Raw genomic sequence first — 12,727 nt, forward strand, 5'->3', positions numbered from 1 at the left:
GAAGGGGAGGGGAGAAAAGAAAAGAAATTCAGCTAACATTATATTTAATGGTCAAAAACTAATGCCATTCCTTCACTCTAAGATCCTGAAAAAGTCCAAGATGCATGCTCTTACCAGAGGGCCTAGTGTAGTAAGACAAGAAATAGAAATAAAAGGCATACAGACTAAAAAAGAATTAAAACTATCCTTAGTCACAGGCAATGTGACTATCTATGTAAAAGATCCCAAGGAATCTACTTAAAAAATTACTTGAAGAATACAAGGTTAATATAAAAAAGAAACTGTATTTTATATATTAGAAGCTAATAACCTAGAATTAAAATATGCAATACCAATTATAATATCATCTAAAGTCTGAAATACTTTGGGACAAATTTAACAAAACAAGTTCAAGACATACACATGGGTCAGACAATTAATATTTTTCTAATTCTCTACAAATTGATGTAAAGATTTAATACAGGGTCTGGCAGAAGTAACGCCTGCTTGAGTGCAGTTGGTAGGGTAATAATATAGGTGTAATCACTTATAGTTTAAACTTGAACATTTCACCTAAAATGTCATACCGTGTGATTGAATGTGATATTGTTTTGTTAGAGAATTACATGCTTATGATTTTGTAATAAAAAAGGGGTGTTATTTCTGCCAGAATCTGTATAATCCTAATCAAAATTTCAATAGGTTTTATTGCTGACATTGTCAAACTATTTATAAAATATGCATGAAAAAGAAAAAAACCTAAATAGTCAAAACAATTTTGAAAGTCAAGAACAAAGTTGACTCACACTACATGACTACCAATCTTACTATAAAGCTAGAGTAAATCCAGACAGTGTGGTAAGAATACAGTCCAGAAATAGACACACAAATATGCCACCAAGCCCCCAAGATAATACAATGAGGAAAGAATAGACTTTTTGAGCTGTTGCAGAATAATGCACCTTGACACTTACATTGTATCATACAAAAAAGAAATTAACTTGAAATAAGCCTAAACCTAAAACTACAAAATTTCTAGAAAAAAAAACACTGGAGAAAATCTTTGAGACCATGCCCAAGGATATGTTGATTTTAGAGGGAGAGAAACATGGATGTAAGAGAGAAATATTGATCAGTTGCCCCAACTGGGGATCTAACCCACAGATCGAACCCACAGCCTAAGTATGTGCCCACAACCTAAGTATGTGCCACAACCTTTAGGTATATAGGAGGACGATCCAATGAACGGAGTCCCATGCCGAGAGCTCTGTCTTACACTTTCAAGTTTCTGTCATGCTTTTGTCCCTTTGTCCCATTATTTTTTCATATTGCTACACAAAAAATGATTCCATAGTGCTTTGGCTTTTCTACCCCCCAAACAATAAACAAGGGCATTAGCCCAGCCTACTCAGGGTTGACTTGATCTTGCCCACACTTAACTTCTCCTCATTATGCTGTTGGTAATCTATTCCTCAAGATCCCAGAGTCCCTTAACGATGTGGGTCAAATTCATGTTTCCTGTCTCATATTCTGTCTCTTCCAGTCATTCTGAAAAATTTGCCCTTCTTTGCTCAGAACAACAGTTCATTAGCAAACACTAATTTGTTGAGTGGCTTACTGTCAACTTCTCAAATACATGGAAAATATATGAAGCATACATATAACTATGAATATGATTAGGTAGTTGGTTCAAAATTGCTATTTCAGAAAATTTCCTTAAAAAATTCCAAGAGCTACACACAATTCAAATATGCACAAACTTGGTTGATGTCCTAACTACTACTACACTGGGATACTATAAGGACACAATGAATTGGAGGACTTTAATACTCCCGGGCAATTTAATCTGAAACATGCACATACAGACAAGTGTATGTTTATCAATTATGTGTCCTGGTCTGTGCTAAGATCACTTCTGTCAATACCACATACTATCATCTAGATCCTTTTCATGTGTTCCCTTAATGCAGGGACATAATTTTCTTATCACCAGAGAAATGTATATGAACTATGAGTAACCTGGCGCAATGGTAGTGATGTGAACAAAAGTGCAATTCTCCTAAGTATTGGTTCCTTCACTATCATTATTATAGATTCCCTGATGCTTACATTAGCTTCGTAATATCCTCAAAGTTCGAAACTAAAAATCTTTTATAAGTAAAGTAGCATTCTATGTATATCTCATACATGACTTTCTCTCTCAACATATGCATACACACATAATAAATTTCCATTTCAGTTACACAATAATTATAACTGCAATCCTGTGACCAATTGCCCATTCTGTTATTTTAAGAATGGATAAAAATATTTAATTACATAAAAGAATGCTACAGTTCATACACACACAAACACATGCCCCAGCTTTTCTACATACATAACCAATTAGTTACGTTTTATTCAATTTTTATAGTTGCCTTCCTCCTAGAAAATTAAAAATTGGCCACAGTTCATTACACATAAACTACCCAAAAGATGGAACACCTTCTTGATTAGAATAACTTAGTTCTGTGCTGTTCTTAAAGCACAATATATATTTTATTTTAATTATTAAAATAATGTTAAAGTAACTGAATTTCAGGGGAGTGAGGATTAGAAAATCATTATACATCTTCTAAAACTGAGAATCAAGAAACCCTTGCTATATAATCCAACATCAGAGAGACAGAGAAGTCTACTGAGAGCTAAGGGGTGGTGGGGAGGGAAGCTCAGAAATGATTTGCCCGATTCCAGAACTCAGTATTGCTACAAAATCGCAATGGAAAGAACATGTGGTAATTAACCAGCTTTTTAAATGCCAAAAACATCCAATCATTCTTTTTCCCTAGAAACTTTTTATAAAAGGGGAAGTCCTGTAGTCTTCATGATTACTCCCTCAGTTTACTTTATTTAAAAAATAAATAAATAAAACTAAGTAGTGAGTTGTGCTGTTCAGTTTCTTCACTCTCTTTTATTTAAGCAGTAACTATGCATATGAGTCCATTTTTCACATTTGTTAAATCTCTCCCCAGTGTATGCTTAACACCTTAGCTTTCAACCAGGAGAATAGGGACATAGGGACTATTTTCCATAATTCATTATAAAATGAGACTGTGGTGAAAAAATAAAAAGTTCAAACAACAATAGCTATAACAGTACCTAAGTTTTACCAAACACATTTAAGTCAAAGCTCCAAAGAGCATCCCTATCTGCCACTGATACTTCAAACACCATTGGATCTGCTGGATCATATGACTCAAGTGACAGAGCATCCCCCTCAACAACCAGCACCTGTTGCCGCCTTTTCATGTTCTGGGTCCCATTCAAAACTGGCAGTTTTTGAGCCACTCAGTAAGAGGCCAGAGTAACACACCCAAATGAGGAATATGTTGCCTCCAAAACCCAAAAGAGCGCACCAGGTAGGCACTGTGCCCCTTTTGTGGTTGTAGGAGGGGCCAGATGCAACAACTTACCTTTCACCCTAGAAGGGATAGCTAGACATACCACACACCACGGGACCACTAGAAATTTCACTTAGGTTAGAAAGCTACTGAATTTTTGACATATTTATTTCCTGCTCTCTGACACTCAAATATCTCACTAATAAGTCTACAGTAGTTGTGCTTCTTGCTCACTAGCTCAAATCAAAAGAAAAAAATGGCACCAATGTAATGAACCAGCGCATTACCTTCTGGAAGAGAGGGGAGATACAGATCCATGCAAACTAAATTATGACATAGGACTGGACAGCTGATATATCCCAAGGTAGGACAATGAAGGAGTACTCCCAGCCCTGCCAGCTAAAAGTGAACTATGGTCAGCCTTCCATATCCATGGATTTCACATCCATGTATTCAGCCCACCATGGATTGAAGTTATTTGAAAAAATCCCAGAAAATTCCAAAAGCAAAACTTAAATTTGAAAAGTGTCAAGCACTATGCTGAAGTCACAGGAATGAAATGATACATAGCCATACCCTGTAGTAACTTATATGCAAATATAGGGTAATATGCAATCCAATACTTTTTTATATAAGGAACTTGAGCATCCATGAATTTTGGTATTCATGGAGATCCAGAAACCAATCATCCATAGATACTGAGGGACTAATGCATTTCTATTGGACCTTATTTACAAGGATGGGGAAAAAGACATTTGCTAGACCAATAGCTGCATACCAAGTACAAGGGGATGTGTTAATTTGTTCAAGCAATAAAACCATATCTGGTACAGCAACTGCAATCATAGTAACCTACTGGTTTGGTTTAAATAATCAATTGTCGTTTCCCAAGAGCCATCTGTCTTCTGCAAAAGCCAAACAGATGAACGGGGATGTGGTGGGAATCACCATGCTACAAGTTTGAAGTCCTCAGTGGTGGCACTATTCTCTGCTATTCCTCCAGAAATAATGTATTGCTTTTAGTCACTAATTCACTACGTAGAGGCAGTTCTAGTGGTTCCACTTGGCCCTTTTCACCATCACAGCCTTTACCCTATTGGTCAGGAAACTAATAGGGAGATTCTGCCAGCTGCTTACTTTCAGAAGTAAGAAAATAACCACAGATTGGGTTTAAAGGCAAATACCATCCCAATTTCTTCTACAGCATTGGAAATGATATCCTCAATTAATATTCACAGGTACTACAAGATGCTAAGTCAGTTAAATGCTTGGCAGGGGGAAAAGCTGGGTTATTTTCAACCACTCAGGCACTAAAATCCACTAGTACAAGTCAAGAGATTTTCACCAAGTCAAATACCAACAAAACCCTGGGCTTCTGGTTGTCCTTCTAGTTACTAGGAAATCCTATTAACTAGAAAATTCAATTTCTCTTAATAATATATTCGGGCATAACACACAGTCAGTGTTTGATAAATGTTTCTTTGCTTTCCCCTTACAAAATAATCATTCTGGCAATTCAAATAACGTTTCAATCATAATTCACAGAACTACCCAAAGATTCCCTCAATTTAAAGAGATCCAATTACATAAGATGAAATAGCATAATATTGGGATGTCCAAGAAGTTCATTTGTTTTTTTTCATAGATGACTCTAGTAGCACTTAGTTGTCTTTAACTTCATTCAAAACAGTTTTGTTAGACTGTATTGTGACAGCTACCATATCAGCATGCACTTAAAAAAACTTATCAAAATTGTTGAATTTTTATGTAGCCATTTTCATATTGAAGGTGGAAGAAAACAAGCAACATTTTCAGCATATATGCTCTATTCCAAGAAAGGTAAAAATGCAACTGAAACACAAAAAGAGATTGTGCAATGTATGGAGAAGGTGCTATGACTGCTAAAATGTGTCAAAAGCAGTTTGAGAAGTTTTGTGCTAGAGATTTCTCACTGGACGATGCTCCACAGTCAGCTAGACCAGTTGAAGTTGATAGCAATCAAATCAAGATATTCACTGAGAACAATCAATGTTATACCATGTGGGAGATAGCCAACATACCCAAAATGTCCAAATCAATAAAGTTATTAGTGAAAATGAAAAATGTGTCTTTTATTTTACAGAAAATGACTATAAGAGACATTTTGGCCAACTCAATAGAACAGCTAATAATACCCAATGGCCACACAAGACAAAGAATACATAGTTTGCATGAAGAGTTTGAAAAGTCGATAAATAAGAAAACAGCAACATTAGTCACAATAAAGAGTAACAATAACAAATGAGGAAGAGAGAGAACCTGATTTTCAGAGTTGAAAATATACAAAATTTTTAAATGCCTAATTTTCAACTAAACTTATGAATTAGATATACAAAAAACAAAAAAGTATAGCCCAAACACAGGGAAAAGAAAAAGTAGTCAATAGAAATTGCTCCTGAGGAAACATAAGCACTAGATTTATTAGACAAAGGCATTAAAATGAACTACATTAAGTATGTTCATAGATCAAATCATTAAAGGAAACTATACCTAAATAATTAAAGGAAAGAACAAAAAATGTATCACAACATAAATAATATTAATGAAAATATGGGAATAATAAAAATGAAACAAGTAGAAAATCTGGAGTAGGAAAGTACACTAACTGAAATGAAGAATTCACTAGAAGGCATCAACAACACATTTGAGCAGAGAGAAGAAAGAACCAGTGAACTTTAGGATAGGTCATTGAGATTATCCAGTCTGAGGAAGGGAGAGAAAAAAGAATAAATAAAAATTAATAGAGCATCAAAAACCTGTGGAAAACCATCAGGCTTCTGAATATATACTCTATGCATATTAAGACTACCAGATAAAGAGGAGCAAAGGTATAGAAAGAATGTTTAAAGAAATGCTAGCCTGATATCAAACTGTATTAAAAAGCCACTGTAATAAAACAGTCTGGTACTGGCATAAGAACAGGCGCACAGACCAATGGAACAGAACAGAGAGCCCAGAAATAAACCCAAGTCTCTACAGTCAATTAATATTTGACAAAGGAGACAGAAGCATAAAATGGAGTAAAAATAGCCTCTTCAACAAATGGTGTTGGGAGAGCTGGACAGCTACATGCAAAAAAATGAAACTCAATCACCAACTTAAACCTTAACCAAAAATAAATTCAAGGTGGATAAAAGACTTAAATATAAATCGTGACACCATAAAAGTCCTAGAGGAACACATCGGCAGGAAAATCTCAGACATTCCATGCAGCAACATCTTCACTGATATGTCCCCTAAAGCAAGGGACATAAAGGAAAGAATAAACAAATGGGACATCATCAAAATAAAAAGAACTCACATGACTCTATTCTAAGACAAACAGCCCAATTAATAAATGGGCAAAAGACTTGAACAGACACTTCTCCAAAGAGGACATACAGAGGGCCCAGAGACATATGAAAAGATGCACAGCATCACTAGCCATCAGAGAGATGTAAATTAAAACCACAATGAGATACTACTTCACACTGGTCAGAATGGCCATCATAAACAAAGCAACAAACAACAAGTGCTGGAGAGGTAGTGGAGGAAAGGGAACCCTAGTGCACTGTTGGTGGGAATGCAGACTGGTGCAGCCACTATGGAAAACAGTATGGAATGGCTTAGTTTTCCTCAGAAAACTAAAAATGGAATTGCCTTTTGACCCAACAATTCCACTGCTGGGATTGTATCCTAAGAGCCCAGCAACACCAATTCAAAAGAACCTATGTACCCCAATGTTCATAGCCTCACAATTTACAATAGCCAAGTGCTGGAAGCAACCTAGGTGCCCATCGGTAAATGAATGGATCAAAAAACTATGGTACATTTACATGATGGAATACTACACTGCAGAGAGGAAGAAGGAGCTCCACCCTTTGCAACAGCATGGACAGAACTGGAAAGCATTACGCTAAGTGAAATAAGCCAGGTGGTGAGGGACAAATACCATATGATCTCACCTTTAACTGAAACATAATCAACAAAAGAAAAAAGCAAACAAAATATAACCAGAGACATTGAAAGTAAGAACAATCTAACAATAACCACAGGAGAGGGGGGAGGGAACAATAGGAGGAAGGGTTTTCGAGAACTACTATAAAGGACACATGGACAAAACCAAGGAGGAGGGTGGAAGCAAGGGAGGGAGGTGGGTTTGGCTGAGGTGGCGGGGAGTGGCTAGGGGAAAATGCAGACAACCGTAATTGAACAATAAAATAATTTTTAAAAAAAGAATGCTAGAAAAAATGATAAAAACATTAATTTATATTTCCAAGAAGTTTCAAATTCCAAGTAGAATAAACCTGAAGAGAACCTATCACAACCAAACTTTTAAATACCGAAAAAAAGGGAGAATGTTGAAAGCAGAGAGAAGCAACTCATCACCTCACCTCCAAGAAATCCATACACAATAAGATTCTAACTTGACTTCTCACAACCATAAATGCCAAAAGACAGGGGAATTACACAAAGAGTCAAAAGAAAAAAAACTGTCAACTAAGAATTCTATATCCAGCAAAACTAATCTTCAAAAATGAAGAGGAAATTAAGACTTCCCTAGATAAACAGAAACAGAATTCATCAGTAGCAGACATGATTTATAAGAGATACCAAAGGGATTCATTCAGTCTGAAATAAAAGAACAATACATGGTACTTGAATCTACATAACGAAATAAAGAGCACCAGTAAAGTAACTACACAGGTAAGTCTAAAACACAGTACAGGCATACCTCATGTTATCATACTTCAATTTATTGCTCTTAGCAGATATTGTTTTTTTTACAAATTGGAGGTTTGTAGTGGCCCTGTGTCAAGCAAGTCTACTGATGCCATTTTTTTCCAATTGGGTCAGATGATGGTTAGCATTTTTTAGCAATAAATTATTTTTCATTAAGGTATGTACACTATATTCTTAGACATAATGCTAATGCACACTTAATAGGCTACAATACAGTGTAAACATAACTTTATATGCCCTGGGAAACCAAAAATCTTGTGTGACTCAATTTACAGCAATATTCACATCTATAAAAAAGAAATATATTTTTAAATGTTTGGAAAGTCTCAGAGTGCAGTACCTGGTCATTAAAGATACTTAAAAATAATGGCTACTCTTATTGCCACAATTATATGTTGTTACATACACTGCAATATACAACATCATTGCAATAACTGGGCCATCAACACAAGTAGTTGCTGTGATATTTGTTACATTGACATAACTACTTCAAATCAAGGCCCTTAAACTCTGAAATTTCACTCAAACAAGCACTTTGTATCCTCCTATTTAAACTACTCTATTACCCCCACAGAACCAGCTATTCACCCTTACTGAAATTTTTAGTATGCCAACCCCTCTTTCTTCTCACAACTTATCAATAACCCCTCCTAACTCACCAGTTTGTTACTATATTGTTACTTGAAGCTTTTGTCTCATGACTCCAGTTTTTTTACTGCTTTTTGCCCTTCTTAATGCTTGTTTCCCTTTCATGCTCCATATGGTGTGTTAATCACTCAATAAATACACTCCATGCACTCTACAGATTGACTGATGGATAGACAGATAGAAAGATAGAAACAGACAATCTGTCCAGTGTCTGGACATCTTCAATTCAGAGATGCAGTGTGAGGAACAAAAAAAAAAACAGAAAATGAATGAAGAAAACTGAACAGAACCTCAAAGAAACCATCAAGCATGCCAACATATGCATTACGCCAGTCCCAGAAGAAGAGAGAGGGACAGAAAGAAGGTTTGAAAATTATTTGAGGAAATAATGACCAAAACCTTCCCAAAGTTTGCTTCCCAATGTTTACTTCCCAAAGTACACACACACACACACACACACACACACACACACACACACCCCTTCATCAACCATTACTCTGGTATGTTTTTTAAAATGGGAAAAAATTGTATGCTGCCTAAGGAATCAGATCCAGCCCTATGATTCCCAATTCACCCCCATGAACTATGTGCTGAATTATTTTGCTGAGATAAAAGTAATTATAATACCCATGGCCTTTCTGTGAGAGAAAAAAAATAATCATCCAAAAATTTTATGTATATGTTACTTCACTTTGTTCAAGATTTTCTGCTCATATGTACTGGAATCATATCCTAAAACATTTTGCAATGAGGAGACTCTGAGTGGCCAGAGCACTTCCCATCAACCATATGGGAGTCACCTTTTATGTTCATCACTGTGACACTGAGAATAATAGCCTTGTGGCATTCTTTTCTTCTCCTATACATAACAAAAGAAGAAGGGTAAATAAGACCCAACTTTAGAAATACGAAAATCAAATCAGTATGCCAATGAAGATAAGGTTTCCCACAAAAGGTTCTTGCAACCAAAGGTACAAGACAACTATTCTTAACTACCATAGTAACTGAAAAAAATCAGATACACAAAATGAGCAAGTAACAATTTAAAACACCATTGTCTTAAAGCAAAGCTAGCCCTTCAAAGAAATTAATAAAATACATGTTCTCATAACAGATAAGAGATGACACTTAAAATATTTAATGTCTAATAAAACCCAGCAATTAAACAGAGTTTTCACATTCAGCAGAATATAAAATAAGTATTCATTTCAATTTGTCTTCTGATTCAGGGTGGCCCATTTAATGCTATTCAGCTTCTGTAGGTTTATTTTCCATTTTTCATACCCAATTTAGGCAAACTATGAATAAAAGGTGTAACTTCATTTTAAGTTGTTTTTATTAAATTCACAATTTAAATAATGATATTTAATCTCACCTTTAATCACAATCTTTTATTGATGTCTAAGCATGTAGTTTTTTAGTAATATTCAGGTAAGCCCCTGCCTATTGACAAAGCATATTCATAGATTAATGGATCATGCATAATACTACAGAACTGACTTTAGTACACTTGTAGAAGTTCAGCATTCTCATAAAAGCAAAGCGTCTTGAAATGATCATGTAGACCCTCTTCTACCACAAGGCTGGATACAACATGAAAGGCAATCTGACTGGCCTCTCTATTATCTAGGCCTACTTTTGGTAGGAGATGCACATGGTCTTTGTTAGCAAGGCTGACAAAGGGAGAAGAGAGTCAATCTTCTCTAATAGCAGGAAAAAGTGATTTCACACTTTATAACAGAGTACCATATTTTTCAGACTATAAGATGCACTTCTCAGTGGGGGGCCCAAAATTTGGGAGGAATAATGGTTGTTAATGCTGCTGTTGAGTTCTGTTTACATTTACATTGGTGAGATATTATGTCATTAAATATTTTACCACATTTTTTGCTTCCAAATTTTTTTTCCTATTTTCCTCCTCTAAAACCTAGGTGCGTCTTATGGTCTGAAAACTACAGTAGTTATTTCATTCATATAGTCAGTCTAGATAACCATCATGTGTTGGACTTCATTATGTAAACACTAAAATGTGCACACCTGTCTAAGGAAAACAGTTTTACTAGGATTATAACATGATGCATTTTAAAACAGCTAATACTACTTCTGATCTTCATCAATTAAACCTATAATTTAAAAAATTCTCATTTCAAAATTTTAAAAAAATGTTATATCCTCTGCTAGTGACAGTAAATATATCTCCACAATCTTTAGGTAAGATTCTATGGCATATAGCCAACAAGTCTTTGTGCCACTTACTAAGTACCTGACAGGGAAGAGAGAAGGTACAGATCAAGAATGATCTAAAGTAACTTAAAATTACAAAATATAAAAGGACATAAACTTCAGTAAACATTTTAGAAATAACTGTCTCATTGATTTATTAAATTGCTTAATGATAAAATTTTGCTTCATGGGTAAAACAGTCATTTACTTATTCTAGACTCTAAACCTATAAAATAAATGGTTTGGATTAGATATAACCAAGGAACTTTAATCTTCTGAAATTCTAGCATTCTACTTTAATATGATACCAAAACGGTCAGTTATATTCATTACCATATTTTTCTACAAAATTTATCACAATAAATTGCATGGAGAACAAATTATAAGAATATCAAATGAAACAAAGAAGCAACATTTATTAAGAATCTGAAGAAAGCCATATATACTACATATAACCACATTTTAAAGAATCTACTGAAATATTATCAGTTATGCACAAATATTTAATGTTAATTTCAATGGGGAAAACTTAGTCATCTTAAATACAAATCAAGAACTTATCAGTTCTTGAAAACTTCGTGATGCTAAGTGAAAAGGGAAAATATAAACAGTATTTACCATTTTGTTTTTTTAAATGTTTTCAAAAAACGATTTAAAGAAAAGCAAGCAAAAATGTTAGGGGGAGTTATCTCATATCGGAAACAGATTAACTATTTTCTTTATAGGATCCTTTATTTCCCAATTTTCTACTGTAATCAACTACAATTTCCAAAATCAAAGAAATCAATACAATAATCATCCATGATTTAAAAAGACTCTCAGCACACTACAAGCTAAAGAAAACATCTTCAATCTGATAAAGGGTGTGTATTTATTCATGAAAAACCTACAGTTACTACTTAATAGCAAAAGACAACATGCCTTACTTGCTTAGATGAGAAACAAGGCAAGGATATCTGCTCTGACTTGTCCTATTCAACATCATACTAAAGGTCCTAGCCTGCATACTGAGACGAGAAAATAAAATATAAGGGAGACAATGGAAAATATGCAATAAAACTGTCTCTGGCTGACAAGATTGCCTACATAAAAAATTCCAATGAATCCACAAAAGCTACTAGAACTAGTAAGTGAATTTAACAATGGTGATGATTCAAAGTCAATATAAAGTATTAAATTATCTATATAAGCAAGTATAAATTAATTTTTTAAACATTGCCATTTACAAAAGAACCAAAAAGCAAAAATATAGTTATTTATAAATGTAACAAAATATATGCAAGAGTTTAATGGTGAAAGCTTCAAAACATCAGCGAGAAAAACCAAAGACCAAAATAAACATACTGTAATTAATGGATTAGAAAACAATATTAAGATGTCAATTCTCTCAAGTTCAACTCTAACTTCAAAGCTTGCCCAGTCAAAATCCCATAATGCCTATTCATACAGATACAAGCTGATTAAAATTTTACATGGAAAGAAAAGAAGCTAGGATACCAAAAACAATTTTGGAAAACAATGTCAAATTTGGAAGTTCTGGACTTCTCAATTTCAAGACACACTATAAAGCTACAATAATGAAGACAATGTGGTTTTGGTCAAAGAAGACAAACAGACAGATGCAACCAAATTGAGAGTTCAGAAATATCTTCACAGATACATAGTTGATTGGTTTTTGACAAAGGTGCCAGAAAAATTTACTGAATAAAGGATAATAATAGTCTCCAGTGAATGGT

The 12,727-nt window shown here is 34.5% G+C and overlaps 1 protein-coding gene across 9 annotated transcripts in view; it reads right to left on the reverse strand.

Moving 5' to 3' along the window:
* CCDC91 (coiled-coil domain containing 91) overlaps positions 1–12,727 on the reverse strand; it is a 275,641-nt gene that overhangs the window by 256,040 nt on the left and 6,874 nt on the right. The window lies entirely within an intron of this gene.

This window comes from Phyllostomus hastatus, unplaced genomic scaffold (genome assembly GCF_019186645.2).
Source record: "Phyllostomus hastatus isolate PE091 unplaced genomic scaffold, TTU_PhHast_1.1 phas_scaffold_93, whole genome shotgun sequence".
Lineage (NCBI taxonomy): Eukaryota > Metazoa > Chordata > Mammalia > Chiroptera > Phyllostomidae > Phyllostomus > Phyllostomus hastatus.